We start from the raw sequence: 15,875 nt of genomic DNA, 5'->3' as shown, positions 1-15,875 counted from the left end.
CAACAGTGCAGGAGGCAGCAGTGCAGAGGATGTTGGGCTGGAAGGCCTAACATCAACATAGGTGCTGATGCCGGATGATCAGAGTAATACTCAGTGAGGAGTATTGCTAGAGCACAATCCTCGCTAAGAGGGAGTGTTGATTTGGGGTAGCATCGGATGTGCTCTAGCCACGAAATTTGGTGGAGAGGTTGGGGCACATGAGATCTCCAATACCCAGAAAGGGTTTGGGCAAATTTTAAACAGATCAGGAGATATTAAAATAATTAATATTTTTAATGGAGTCTCTAAGTCTAAACTTAGGGAAAATAAAATATTAATGTGTATTAATATGAATCTGTGTTAGAATGGTCCAAAAGACATGGATCAAGCCAGATCTAATCTTAGCTGTTGATTAGGGACTTAATCTCGACCATTGAGATGTCAACAGGAAAAGTATAAGAGGAGGCTTGAGGGTCACTTGGAGAACACACCAGAGTGATCAGTCATTCTATTCTCTAGAGCGGGGTTTGCTAAGAGAGATAGAATCAGTGATCGGGAGAGCAGTCGAGGGGCATTGAGTACAGAGAAACAAAGAAGGTAAAGATTGTGCCGGGAGAGCAGCGTAGCAGCCAAAGGGAGTGACGCAAAGCCAGCAAGGGCTGACGCAGGGCCACGCAGAGGCAGCTAAGTGTTGCGTAGAGCACCAGAGGGGCCAGCGTAGCTGATGCAAGGCCTCCTGGCGCTGACGTAGGCCAAGAAACGCTGACACAAGGCATCGTGAGATAGAGTGGGGCTGATGCAGTCCAGATTGGGCAGACGCTGGGGTTGCAGAGCAGTTTTGTGCTGAGGAGTTGCCGGAAGGATTTTCTGGGGTTTCAGCTAGGAGATTTCTCTCAAACTATGAGGTATAGCTGCTAAGGAAATTCTCTGTTGGGTAGGCCAGTTTCGACACCCAGATTGTACTCTGATATTGCTTAATAAGAAAACCCTCAGATAGCTGCACCGGTTTTCCCACATTGGGTTTTTTCGGGGACATTGGTCCAAAAATAATGGTGTCATGTGGTGTGTTTGTTCTTGTTTCTTTTAGTTGCTGATTTGTAATATGTTGAGCATGCACTGGTGTTTATTTTCAGTATTTACTTTGTAAATAACTTGTTAAAGAAAAATAAATAGTAGGTAGGAATAAATCAGAATAAGTGCTTGAAGGGTTTCTAAACTAAGTTTTCAATATTTACTTTGTTAATAACTTGTTAAAGAAAAATAACAAGTAGGTAGGAATAAATCATAATAAGGGCATGAAGGGTTTCTAAACTAAGTAAACTTAGAAACTTCAACACCTCAGGGAGGCGATTGTTTGGTGTCCTATTGAATGCCTCCCAACCAGTGTTGCGGGGGAGCGCCCCCCCCCCCCCCCCCCCCCCTTCGAACCCGCTCTCGAAGCGCGCTCCCAAAATCGCTCCCGTAAAAAAATTTACGCTCCCTGGTCTGTTAGGGAGCGACTTAGGGAGCGATCGCTCTCGCGCTACCGGAGCGTTTTTTAATGCCCGGGAGCGATCGGGGAGCGATCGCTCCCGGGCATTAAAAAACGCTCCGGGAGCGAATCGGGCCGGGCCGGGAGCGGTTCGGCGGAAAAAAAAATCCGCCGGACCCGAAAAAATAAAAATTTTTAATTTTTTGTTTTTGTTTTATAAGGCCAATGGGCCAAAAAAACTTTCATTATCACTTCATTGAGCAAGTTGGAGCTGGAGCAAGAGCATTGGAGCGAAGAGCAAGTGCTGAGGAGCGAGGAGCAACTGCCAAGGAGCGAGGAGCAAGCCTGTAGAGGTAAGTAACTTAGTAATCTAGTTAGTTTAGCTGGTTAGGTAGTTAATTTAGTTGATTTAATTTAGTTGTTTGAGTTTAACTGTTTAAAAATCATGTATTTAAATTAAATTAATAAATTAAATGAATTAATCCCAATAAACTAAATTAATTTGCAGATTCAAGACTCAAAACCCTACAAACATCAAACACCATGGACCTGGGGATATTTATTGGCATTTTCCTCTTCCTGGTCCCTTTTATGGTTATTATGGTGGTGGAGAGTAGGAAACGGAGGAGGCCTGAAACTGAAGAGGTGGATGAAGAAGCCGGAGGAAGTCAAATGGGTGAAAACCCCAGTGAGGAGGAGGTGGAGGAGGGTGAACATGACCCTCAAAAAACTAAACAAGACCAAACTCCATTGTGGAAATATGTTCACAGGGCTGAAACAGGGAGAGGGGGTGGAACCACTAAATTTCATTGCCCCCATTGCAACACTGATTACACAGGCTCATACACCCGTGCTAGAAGACACCTCTGTGGGAAAAGGCCATGGGATGGAGAGAAACAAATAGGAATCAAAACTTGTGCAGCGGTGTCAACAGCAGATAGAGCCAAATACATAAAGGAAGAGGAGGACGCCCAATACAGAACAAAAAGATCAAGGGGTTTCTTTGAACCAAGCTCACAATCACAAAGAACTCCTTCAGCATCCTCCCAAGGCAGTGGATATGGACATGGAGGCACAGGGTCATCATCTTTAAGGCGTAGAACCATATCAGATTTCCTTGATGAGGGGTGTAGGAATGATGTGGATTCAAAAGTTTACAGGTTCCTCTATGCATGTGGGATACCATTCAATGTTCTACGCTCACCTTATTGGCACGAAATGGTTTCTGCCATAAATGATGCCCCTAAAGGATACAAGAGCCCTGGGTATGACAAGGCAAGAACTGTTGGCCTTGATCATGAAAAAGCAAAAATATCACATTCTTTGAATAAAATGACAAGTTCTTGGACTGACAATGGGGTGTACATTGTATCTGATGGATGGACAAATGTAAAAGGCAGGCCATTGATAAGTGTTCTTCCTGTGTCTGTTAGTGGTCCCATCTTTCTAGCTGCACATGATTACTCAGACAAGTTCAAGACCGCTATCAACATTGCAGAAGCATTACTTGAAACAATTGAGCGTATTGGCCCATACAATGTCATCCAAGTCATCACTGATAATGCTCCTAATTGTAAGGCAGCGGGAGCAATTATTGAGGATAAATACCCGAACATATTTTGGTCTGGATGTTTGGTTCACACATTGAACCTTCTGTTGCATGATATTGTCAAAAACAAAAATGAACAATACCAATGGATTGGTGATTTGTACAAGAAAGGAAAAAAATGATAAAATTTATTACAAATCATAGCAATACCCATGGCCTTTTCCGCAGTCACTCGAGATTGGAGTTGCTGAAGATTGCGAGGACTAGATTTGGTAGCTATTACCTCACCTTCAGGCGCCTTTTGAAGGTAAGAGAGGCATTAGCTAGCATGGTATCAAGTCCACATTGGCAGGTGTTAAAGGAAAGGGCTACAAATGTAGCTGACATGGCAGGTTTTGAAACGGTGGAGGAGGCCGCTCTTGATGGGCAGTTTTGGACAACTGTGAGGCAGGTATTGGATTTCACCAAGCCAATTTATAACATGATTCGGTTTGCAGATACAGAAAAACCAGTGATTGGCGAGGTGTATGAGCAAATGGATACCATGTTGGGGGAAATAAAAGACATTTTTCATAATAGAGATCCCAACTTGTACAAACTGATTCATGATTGTGTGTGTGAACGGTGGAATAGGCTTAACCTTCCACTACATTGCTTGGCGTATATCCTTACGCCAAAATACTACTCAGCATCTTGGTTGGGCCAACCTGCAGCAGGGGGTGGTGTTAAGACCAAACCCCATTTAGATCAAGAGGTAACTAAAGGATATCTGGAAGCATTAGAAAAGTTGGTGCCTGACAGGGAGGAATGTGCAGCTGTGCGCCTTGAAATAGGCAGATACTTCAGTGGCAGTGGTTTGTATGGTAACTTCCATGCAATGGACGACAAAGATAAATTTGATTCTCTCACATGGTGGGAAACATATGGCGGCCACGGACTTTTGCCAAAATTGGCAAAAAAAGTTCTTTCACAGGTTGTAAATTCTTCTTCTGCAGAGAGGTGTTGGAGCACCTACAGTTATATACATAATATGAAAAGAAACAGACTCAACGAAAACCGAGCAGAAAGCTTGGTTTATGTGCACTACAACTTGAGGTTGTTGAGCCATTACTGTGATCGGGCTAATGAAGTTCCCACATATAAAATTTGGGACAATCACCCTGAGGATGACAATTTGGAGGATGGCATTGTACATATTGAAGAACTAGAAGAGGAGCTTGTACGGGATGAAAATGAAGCAGCTGCAGCAGCCATGCCACCTCCACCTCCACCATCCAGTAGCAGTGCTCGAGGCCCGAGTCTTGTTCCATTGCTGTCGCCACCTCCATCGACACCCTCGCGTGGAGGTTCTAGTTCTGGTCGTCGGTCTGTGCGGGAGACTCCTAGAAGACCACCACGACCTGCTTATACTCCTGGAGACTCTCGTGGCAAGGGCCACTTGTAGATTTACAGTTTACTTGTCTTTTTTAGTTTCTATTAGACTTTAGTTTTCATAACTGTTGAGTTTTGAGTCCTTGACTCTTGACTCTTGACTCTTTCATATCATTATGACATTATGATATTTTTTGTAAACATTATATCACTGTGACAATGAAAATTTGAAGTTTGAAGTTGGGCCTTGGCAATTATAACTCATTGGTAATGATTGTGAATTATGAATATGATGCTTTGTGAAAGACTAAAGTTGTTTCATTTCATCTCATTATTCATGTTTCATTTTATAAATTTTTAACATTTCATATCATGTTAACAGTTAGAAGTTAGGACTTAGAAATATCTTCGATATTACTTCTTGTAATGGTTAAACTTAGCTTACAAGTACAACTTGGTGATCAATGATGATAAATGTTATTGAATTTTCAATTCTGAAAGCTTGAAGTTGAAACTTTAATATTGAATTTGATGAATCATGATTTATAAGACTCAATATGTTGCAGTTGTAATATGTATTTTACTAACTTGTGGACATGGTTGATGACGATTATAATTTCTAGATGATTGATGTGATATGGTTCAATGATCAATTTATGTTTTTTATGTCTATTTCATCATTCTACATGTTTTTGTTGACATATATGTATCAAAAATTAAAAAATATAAAAAATATATATATTTTTAAAAAATCGCTCCCGGATTCGCTCCCAAACCGGGAGCTTCTGAAAATGGTCGCTCCCGCTCCCGCTCCCGCTCCCGCTCCCGCTCCCGCTCCCCGCTCCCGCTCCCGCTCCCGCTCCCGCTCCCAAGTAACATTGCTCCCAACATTGTGCTCTGATCTAGTGGAAAGATAGGGCTTACTTTGCAAGGGCTTGGTAGTTTGACAATGCTGGTCATGATGATGTTTATAATGATGCTTATCAATTTGGATCCTTTCTTGTATGAATATTTCAACTTGAGAATATCCCTATGAGTCGTTATGAACACCTCCCTAGTTAAGAGGGAGCCCTTAAATTGTAACTAGGTTCGGTCTTCATAATGTATGATGTTGTAAAAAGATAAAAAATAATTTATTTCTGTCAAAAAATAATTATTTTTATCATGTCCCATTTGGACATTTGAAAGAAAGAAAATTGAATTAAAAAAAGTATATTATTTCATGTGTCCAAGTAGACCAAGTCAGCCCTCCAAAAGACAAGTTGGCTTGCCCAACAATTGTGTCCCTTCACATGAACAAACAACTATAAATAGAGCCAATTTGTCTCCATCAAACACACCCTTCGATGATTTGATTTGAGGCAAGAAGGACGAGATTCCTGAGGCAGAAGTGCGAGATTCTCTGAAGCATACATATGAATTTTCTGAGGCTATATTTCTTTGTGATGATGTGAGTTCCTGTGGCACCTTTTCCTGTAATGATGCAAGCTTCCTATAACACCTATCTCATTGTGACATGCGAGCTACTTATGGCACTGTACTTCTGTCCTATTCGAGCTTTCTGTAGCACTACACTCTTGTGATATCTGAGCTATCTATGGCACTGCATTTCTGAAGTTATGTGAAGTTTCTAAGGCTTTCTATCTCTGTGACGTGGCTTCTAAAGACATGCATGTATAAACAAATTGGTTGATAAAATGTGGCAAAATGTGGAAGGCTGGCTTGGCACTTGGATCATTGGTTAGTTTGACTTCAATTTCTCTTGATGACAAGGATTTTACAAGGAAAGGATTGATGAGTTTTGCCTCGACCTCTGACATAATTTTTGGTGTCTCTTTTTTCTTGTCTCCTATGCACTATGATCTCTATTTGAATGGCTAAATTGTTAATGTGTAATTGCTTGATGACATAACTAAATGAAGTAAATGCTAAGAGAAAATTTATATATCAGTCACAAGTAATTATCATGTTCATAAATTCTAGTTTACAAATGAATTTTAACAGGGAGCACCTAATAGGATCATTTATTAGCCACTACTAACTAGGGAGGTAACACTACTACTTGATCAAAGCCCCAAATTTGGAAGATAAGCCCCATATGAAGTCTCAATTTTCCCTTGACTAACATGCTTGGTTCACTTAGATACACTAATAATTTATTATACCTAATGGTGAAGATGCAACACTTGACATTGTGTGTGATTGACAGGTGGTTTTCGTCATGGGTTGGGCAATTTAACTGGGGCCCAAGTCCACTAGAGGACCATTATGACACCTTGTGAATTGTTGAGAGCCATGGGACCCCTGTCACTTGCAGAGAATTAGTCCGTTACGTGGGAACCTACAACACTCCAACAATCTGTGCTTTGCCTCACATTATTCATGAGATGATGCACTTGGACCAACATGCCCCCAATCGGTTTAGCAATGTGCACAAAGTTTGGCAGTTGATCTGAGGCCAAAATGAGGTTTGTCTCACGGTTCACCCATTGAGCCATGGGAGTGCTAGCACCATTCTCTGAGCCCTCAACGTTGGAGCATATGCAGTTTATTCTATCACTGGGAGACCCACGAGATCCATTTTGTGCCCCAAACACAAAACTGGGTCCCACATGATGATTTGCATAAAGATGTAGGGGCCAACCCCTAGAGGATGACTTTTGGACCCCTCTTCACTCAATCTGGCACTTGAGGAGCTCAATGCATGCCCTTTAAGAGGCCCACACAATGATGATGTTAGCATTTCAGCCCTCTTGTGGGTTAATTGTTATGATCTTACATTGGCTATGAGGTTGGCTTGTAACCTCAATAAGTTTTTCCCATCATTTTACAAAATCGGGATTTCCCATGTAGTGGCGCTCCTAAAGCTAGTAGCCAATAAAGAAGATCCCATGGGACTAGGATACAACGCTAACCACCAAATTGGACAAGGGGACAAGAGTGCAAACCAAGCCCATTCTTTCCACCAAATCCCCCCACTAATCCATGTCCAGGAGTGTCCATGATAAGTAAGCAAAGATACCCAACTACATAATGTAAGCCATACCTTTGAGTTTGGAAAGCCCATCTTTAAAGATACGATCATAACACATGGGCGAGGGAGCACATCGATTGGCTTAGGTGGTGAAGATGGTGGCACATCAAACTATCTGGTGGCTGCAAGGGGTTGTTGGTTGCCGGTTGAGGACCTTCTAGGAGAAAAAAATTCTCCTAAGGGTGTCGCCCACAAGTGTTGGGAAACATTTGGCTCCAATTGGGACATGAGCTCTCAGTAGAGTGCACGAACGTACTCAAACGAGGAGGTCATGAGAACACCAACAATCTCTTGGGACTGTAGACCTGTTACTTGCACATCAAAGACTAAGCACATGGGGCAACATCATTTTTGTGGTGTCTTGTGATCACCCATGCTTATGTTAGGCCATAAAACCAACAAGAAATAAAATTTATTCTAGATGCATTTCTATTCTAAATGCACTTACTCTAGCATGATAATATATCATGATGTTAATTCAAATGCAAAAATCAATATGCAATGCATCTTACCCTAACACACATGGTTACATTATTCAAATGCTAAGTATAATCATACAACCAATGCAACCAACATATCATTAGATCAATATAAGAATTCTTGCCCATATGATTACTCATGCAATAAGTCCAAAAGCCAACACAGAAACAACCACATGGAGGATGATGCGGAAGGGAGGTGGGAAAATATGATATCCACATAATATAGAAAGGAGTCCTGGATCAGGGGAAGGACCCTAGCTTGGAGGTTCAAAGCCTTTCTTCTAAGCACAGGATGGAATAATGAATGACCAAACTCAAAAACTCCCTATCACAATAATTGTTATGCTTTGTGGATGCCACAAATTCATGATGGGAAAGGAAAGGGGCTGGGTGTTGAGAAATACAGGGCATCAAGGTTAAGTGATTTCTCTTTTATTAATAACTGCTTCTGAATTCTTTTTACTTCTTAGATTAGGATCTTCTTTTACTTATATCATTATAGTGTTATTCTTCATTAAACAACTACCAATGCATAAACCATAAAGAGACAAGAGACATAGAATATAGGCTATCAGCTAGGGCCAAAACCTCTCTCAAATGAGAGGAAAACTTGAACAAATTCTTCTTCTTATAGAGACTTCAATTGACGAATACCAAGACCAAGACCCTTGATCTATTTGCCACTCCAAGGCCAAGACACAAGGCTTCTTAGCTTGACCCTTTCCTTCCTTGAGTCAACGATGATCAAACTGCTAATTCTTCCTTCCTTCTCTGTTGCTCCTTAGACTTCGGCTTCCTACAATTCTCTACTACTCCTTAGACTTCGACTTCTTGCAATTCTCGACTTCCTTTAGAAACCCTAGCACGCGTGAATCTTCAAGATTGTAAGCTTGATTTCCTTTGCTTTAGATGGAGGCTACTTTCTTGTCAACTCGGCTTGAGAGGCATCCTTGCTTCCTCCTTGACTTAACCTTCCAATAGGTTTGCAAAACTTCGGCCTTTTTTGCGATAGACAGTCCCTTTACTTCGCACGTGTGAGATTAAAGTGACCTTAAAACAAATCCAAATGATGCCAAAGACTTCACTCTCCTTCTCTCCGTTCTTCGCTAATGATTAGGTTCTCTTCTAAGTGATCTTTGCACACCTTGATTTCAAACTTGCTTGACCGAAATTCTCTGCTCTGAAATGAGGCCGAGTTGCCTATTTATAGTTGTTGGAGCCTCCATAATAAGCCAACTTTAGCAATGGGTGAGCCGACATGACCGTTGGAGCAATATCATTATTTCATTTAAGGCCAACTTGAAGTAGATGCTTGAGCTTGGTCTTGGAGGGCTATTTGACATTTTCATTGATTCATATACAAATATAATATGTCCAAGAAGGGTCCTTTATACATGACGTCTTTGAAACTAGATTCGTTCTTTTTTGGCCACGTGTCCAAATCCTGTGAATCGGATTCGATTCACCCTAAATCGTGTCCGAATGGGACACGATTGAATTCAGATCGTGTCCCATTCGGACACAACGTGTCACGAAATCCGGACACGAATCCGGCAAATCGGGACCCGCGGGCCAATAAAAGGGCGAACTTGCTCATTTTCTTTATCATTTTGTGTCATTCCTTTTGCAAGAAGTGAGCTGTGGGTTTGCTGTTAGAAGTTTGGAGCAAGGAGGCAACGGTTTGGAGGGTTTTCAAGGAGACTCGAGCAACAGGTAAGTGCATTTCCTGTCTATTTTTGTATTTGTATTACGACAGTTTGTATATGCATTTCTTTTACAAATTTGTGCATGTTTTGTTTATTTTTTTACAGTATTCATGGGTCAATCAAGGGCAGCAGGTAGGGGGCAAAGGAAGGGGAAGAATGTCCCCATTAGAGATGCCCCTCCTCCCCTAATATCATCAAAGTCTGCTGCAAGTAATGTTGAGGGAAGACTTCCTTCTAAAGGTAACATTGAGAAATATCCCTTGTGGAAATATGTCACAAGAGAGGATGAGCCAAGCAACAAGGGGAAGGGAGGAGGCAATGTGAATTGGAGATGCAACTTTTGCCACAGTACTTTTAAAAGCACATATTTTCGTGTGAAAGGCCATTTGTTGGTTACACCGGGTTGTGGAGTTGGAGCTTGTACACAAGTTCCTTTACAAAAGAGGAAATAAATGCAAAATGAGTTGACTGTTGGTATGGCAAATGTGGTCGCAAAATAAAAAAAAAAAAAACCAAGAATGATGACCCCCTTCCATTTTTGAGGAAAGGCACCACTAAATTTCCATTTGAGAGTTCTATTGGGGGACAAGCAGCAAAAAGAAAGGCAATTTCACTTGGTCCAATGGACAAGATTTTTCAAAAAGAGAAACGGGAAGAGCTTGATCTCACCATTGCCTTTTTCTTCTATCAAAACTTCATATCCTTTAATGTTGCACGCTCACCTCTATTTATTGAGATGTGTCAAGCTCTAACTCACGGGTCTCCATCATGGTATGTGGCTCCTGGTTAGAGAAGCTTAGAACCACATTGTTGACGAAGGCAAAAAATGAGGTGCAAAAAATGCTTGAGCCTATTAAAGCATCATGGCCAACATCTGGGGTTAGCATTGTTTCTGATGGATGGACAGATCCAACATGACACCCACTCATCAACTTCATGGTGTCTTCCTTGAATGGTCCAGTTTTCTTGAAAGCAGTGGATACACTTGGAGAATACAAGGATGCACAATTTATGGGTGAGTTGTTTGTTAAAGTTATTGAAGATGTAGGTGTTGATTTTTGTGTGCAAATCATTACAGATAATCCACCTGTTTGCAAGGCTGCTGGCATGATTGTGGAAGCTAAATATCCACAAGTGTTTTGGACACCTTGCATTGTCCATTCATTGAACTTAGCACTGAAAACCATTGCTTCTTATGTGCTTTGGATTGGTAACATTATAGAGGATGCACAACATGTCCGTAACTTTGTGCAAAATTATACAAATGCCCTCACTATCTACAAGGAGTACAACAATCTATCATTGTTGAAGATTGCTGATACACGATTTGCCTCTTCATTCATCATGTTGAAGAGGTTGAGAGAGGTCAAGATTGCTCTTGGGGCCATGGTTATTTCAGAGTTTTGGTCTTTTTGGAGAAAGACAGATCAACTAGCCTCTAAAAGAGTGAAGGACACAGTGCTAGATGATGCTTGGTGGGAGAGGGTAGATCTAGTTATTTAGATCATGGACCCTATCATTTCTTTGCTTTGATTTGCAGATACAGACAAACCCATCCTAGGAGAGGTTTATGAGGGATGGGGTTCCATGATTGAGTCTGTGAGGAGCATTATTCTACAGAGTGAGTGCCCCGAGTACGAGACATCACTAGAGGCCTTCTGTGGTACTATACAGGATATTCTTGTCAGCAGATGGGACAAGAATTGCACACTTTCACAATTGTTTGGCTCACTCATTGAACCCAAAATACTATAGCCATGAGTGGCTGAATGGTGGACCTTCCTGTAGATTCCTCCTCACATGGATGGTGAAATCTCACAGGGGAGTAAAGATGCATTCAGGTGGGTTTTTCAGGATAGAGCATTGCTTGATGAGGTGGAGGATGCCTTTGCATAGTTTTCCACTGGCACTAGTCGATTTGCAGGATATGATGTGATTAGAGATAGGGAGGCTAAGAAGCCCTATTCTTGGTGGGCAAATCATGGGGCAACAAGCCCTCCTCTACAACAGTTAGCCATGAGGCTCCTATCACAGGTGACTTCATCCTCTTGTTGCGAGAGGAATTGGAGCACATATGGGAATTTGTATAGTGTTAAGAAGAGTAGGCTTGAGCAGTCCAGGGCAAAGACAATGGTGTATGTGCACACCGACCTTCGTCTTATTTACAGGTAGAGGGGAGAGTGGCTGAAGGGAAAGACAAAGATGTGGGATGTCTTTCCCAATGATATGGGTTTGGACAACAGTGTTGAGTTGGCATTGGCCAACATGGATCTTAATGATCCAGTGCTAGAGCCTGTTAAATTTGATGATGGTGATACTGTAGAGGGGTCATCCTCCACACCAGCAGATGCAAAGACGACTATGGATACAGGGGAGGAGGAGGATGCAGAGGAGAGCAGTGGTGACCATGATGAGGACAGTGATGCTGATTTTGATGATGACTATGAGGATTGATGACTCATGAGTCATGGGCTACATACTGCCTTGAGGCTTGTATACCTGTAGTTGTTTTGTATTTTCTATTTCTATTTGCCATTGGCATTGCACTACCTATGTAACACATTTTGATTTTGATGACTTAATGAGAAAACTACAGTTGTTAGTGTCTTTATATCACTATCTTGTCTTTCTCCTATTGGATCATGGATGAATTGAATATGTATTATAATTTATCATTTATGAATTTAGAATTTATGATTCATTGATTTATCATTTATGTGACATATATTTGAATTTTGTATGTACTATGCATGCTATAATGTTACTAACTTACTTTATAAACAATAAAACTTACATCTAGATGAAGATCTATGTTTGAAATCAATGAATTTGTATTATTAATGAGAATTTGTGTAAGAAATATCTAATTTTTAATATATATATATATATATATATATTTTTTTTTAATAAAATAATATATAATGTGTCCTGCTCTGGGGGGTCAACGTATCCGAATCCGACACTCAAATCCCCGTATCCAACGAATCCTGAATCCCCATGTCAGGTTACTTAGCATGACATTGACTCTCTTGGACTTTTATGACTAGATGACAAAACCTAAAGGTTCACAATGGGAATGTTAAAATAAAATTCCTTGATCATGAAACCCATGATTCAAGTACTACAAAAATAATTTTGTTTTCTTCTTTTCGTTAATTACATAAAATCACAATTGCACATGTCATTATGAAGACTGAACCTAGTTACACTTTTCAACACTGACTAGATGGAGGAGCACAACAAATATGTTGCTCGATAAAATGGCCATGCTGGATAGGGGCAATCATTATGTGCTCATAATTATGAGGGTATGCTTGGGAAGGGGGGATACATCTAATGAGTGGCTTTTCCTTAGGATCATCCTCAAAATAAGGAGAAGACTCGTGGTCATTTGAGATCATATGAAAAGGGATGAGGGAATGGCTCAAAATGATGAACGAGAAAGAAAGAAGGTGGGGGAAGTGAAGTATCATATTTAACGGGCTCCCTTTCCTTAAGATGATTTTCCAAAGGCTCACTAGTACCAAGGGAATGGTCCACAAGTCACTTGAATGCACTCCCAAAATTACCAGGAAGGTGGGGAGAAACAAGGGCCCTATCGATATCTTCATCATTAGTACCATAAATAAGGTCTTTCCCAAAAGGAGAGTCAATTGCTTCTAACTTCCCTCTTTAATGCAAGGGAAAATAATGATCCTCCTCCTCAAGGTCATCGATAGATATGCCATTATAAGTAATGCTCGAGAGAAAGGGAATACCAATCTCAACTTCTTCCTCCTTATCGGTGTCATAAATGGGAGCACTATCAAATTGAGGACCAACTATTTCCCATTTCCCCTTTTCAATACGGAAATAATCTTTAATGTCACCTTTCAAGGGACTAATGGGATCACTTTCCCCAAGGTTCTCAAAAAGAGGATCATCAGAAATAATATCTTTGGGAAAAGTGAGGTCAACCTCAACTTCACTTTTCATAGACTCATCTTCCCCATCACGTGTTCTCAAAATCATCTTTATCACCATTTTCATCATGTGGACCCAGGGAGGACCCATCTTCCTGTTCATCATCTAGATTGCAAAGGTCCTCTCCAACCTCTCCATCTTGACTAGTGAGACCTGCACGTTGGAGGGCTACCTCTAGGCTTTGACAAGTAGCTTCATTAGATTGGAATTTTGGCCCCTTATACTTCAAGAATTTGTTGATCAATTCGATTAAAGATGAAATTATTTCAGGCTCACATGAATCAAGCCAGCCCCGATGTTCATATCCCAAATATATAATAAATAACTCGATGAGGTTATATAAGTGAATCACATTCACATCGGAAGCATGCCTAATGAATTTTGCTATGTGATCAACTGCTGTACTTGGATTGCCATCAAATTGTGGCACATTTTGCATAAGTCTTCTATCCAAGCCATTTGGGTATCCAGGGATGCATGTGATATCTAAAGTAGGGAATCACTCATGAAGTTTTTTGATAAACAATGAACTTTGATTTTTAAATATATATGCTATGAGAGTTGCCGGGGTGAATTCGAAGGTTGCCTTGAGAGATGCTTGCTTCACCCTACAAGCATTGACGTTAAGGTTCAATGAGGAACTAGGGCTTTGTTCCTCCAACGGAGTCGCCAAGAATGATAAGTCAATATTGTTGTATGGGGAACATGACACACGTCTCGTGTGCCTGGCAATAGCGCTAAAAATGTTACTGCTCAATCTAGCAGGGGTCCTAGGAGGGGTTCCAAAGGGGCATCATACTTTTAATTTTTAAATATCTTTAGCTAGAAATGTAAAATTTTGTTGAGCTTTTATCATTGCTACCTTGCAAGGTGATAAGGGACTAGCTAGCTTCAAATATTTTTGTTTAATAAGAAAAATGTTGTTATCCATCTGCCCCGCTCTTCTCCTTGGCTTTTGTCCTGACGATGAGTCTTGTTATAGACTTGAAACGTCGACACAAAAATCTAATTCTGATGCAACATCATACTCAAAAATGTTGTTATTCAAGCTTGATATTTCTCAATGTAATAATAAAAGGTTAACGAGTGACATTTCTTTATTAGAGAAAAAGTTACTGGATGCTCATGAGAAGCTAGACCCAGTGTCGAAAAAGTCTGCAAAAAATCCCGATTTAATCCTAAAAACGCGATTTTTTGAACTAAAAGATTTAATCCCCCGACTTTTTGGCGACTTTTTCACAAAGGAAAAAATCGCGATTTTTTCCTTATACTCCCGATTTAATCGGGAGTCGACCCAAAAAGTCTTCGGGAGTCGACCCAAAAAGTCTTCCTCCCTTCCCAGGCCGCGGATAAAGAGGCCACAAAGGTGAAAAAACTGTAAATTGAAGCTTCCATCCATGCATTTTCAAGTTATTGCATTGTATTTTTTTGTCATACTTCTTGCGAGCATAGCAGTCTCATTTGTAATCTGTTAGTTTTGAGGTTAAGATATGTTTTTGTTTTCCAAGGAAAAACAAATCTTAATACTTCATATTTCTAGTTAGAAAGCAAAGTATACATTGGCTAAGCCTCCAGGCTTTCAGTGATCCAGACTCTAACAGCCATTGCCCCTTCAAAAGATTACAAAAGTACCAAAAGGATAGGCATACAACAGTCTTCCGTAGAAAGAACCCCACACCATCAAAAACATTGTTATAGTTGTTGAATGCTTCCAGGAGAAACAACAAAGAGGAGGCCATGAAGATCAAATAGCAACAACCTGTCCAGAAAAAACAAAACCAGTGCCTCAAAAAAGAACCCATTTTTCAGACAGGAACAAAGTACCTATGAAATCTTGTGATAGCAAAGATCCTTCCTGCAATGAGAGCACGTTTTGAAAGGGAATCTTCTTTAGTGGTGAATTCCCTGTAAATGTGGGGAAAGGTTATGTATCAGAAGTGGATTTTACCTCCAAGAGTTTTTGAATAATAGATGCCAAGGCTAGGTTAATAATCTGACATCTACTGTTTTCTCAGAAAATAAGCAGCTTGGATTCACCAAGCGTTAATTTTCACATCTACTGTGATACTCACTGTTAATTTTCATTGGACCTACCACCTGACACCTTATTACCCAAGCAGATTACAATCTACTGAATAAATGCATGACTTATTTCTTAATACAATTAGCGGAAACAAAAATTAAAAGGGGAAGAGGATCTCAGTGACTGATTACTTGATGACTTTTAGATGACTCATGATATACATTTATTATATTTTTTGTTGATATTTTGACTCTTGAGAGTTGAGACTCGGACAGGACTCAAAATTCAGGAGTTGAT

At 40.5% G+C, this 15,875-nt stretch overlaps 1 protein-coding gene across 1 annotated transcript in view; it reads left to right on the top strand.

Annotated features, from left to right (window-relative positions):
- The window catches only part of LOC149248820 (protein RRP6-like 3), a 301,074-nt gene that overhangs the window by 143,727 nt on the left and 141,472 nt on the right, over positions 1–15,875 (top strand). The gene's annotated exons all lie outside the window — the stretch shown is intronic.

This window comes from Pinus tabuliformis, chromosome 7 (genome assembly GCF_031772625.1).
Source record: "Pinus tabuliformis cultivar Carrire ecotype Pingquan chromosome 7, CPIR1, whole genome shotgun sequence".
NCBI classification, from domain to species: Eukaryota; Viridiplantae; Streptophyta; class Pinopsida; order Pinales; family Pinaceae; genus Pinus; species Pinus tabuliformis.
Note: the sequence above shows the minus strand (reverse complement) of the source record. Positions and strands in the feature narration are given on the sequence as shown.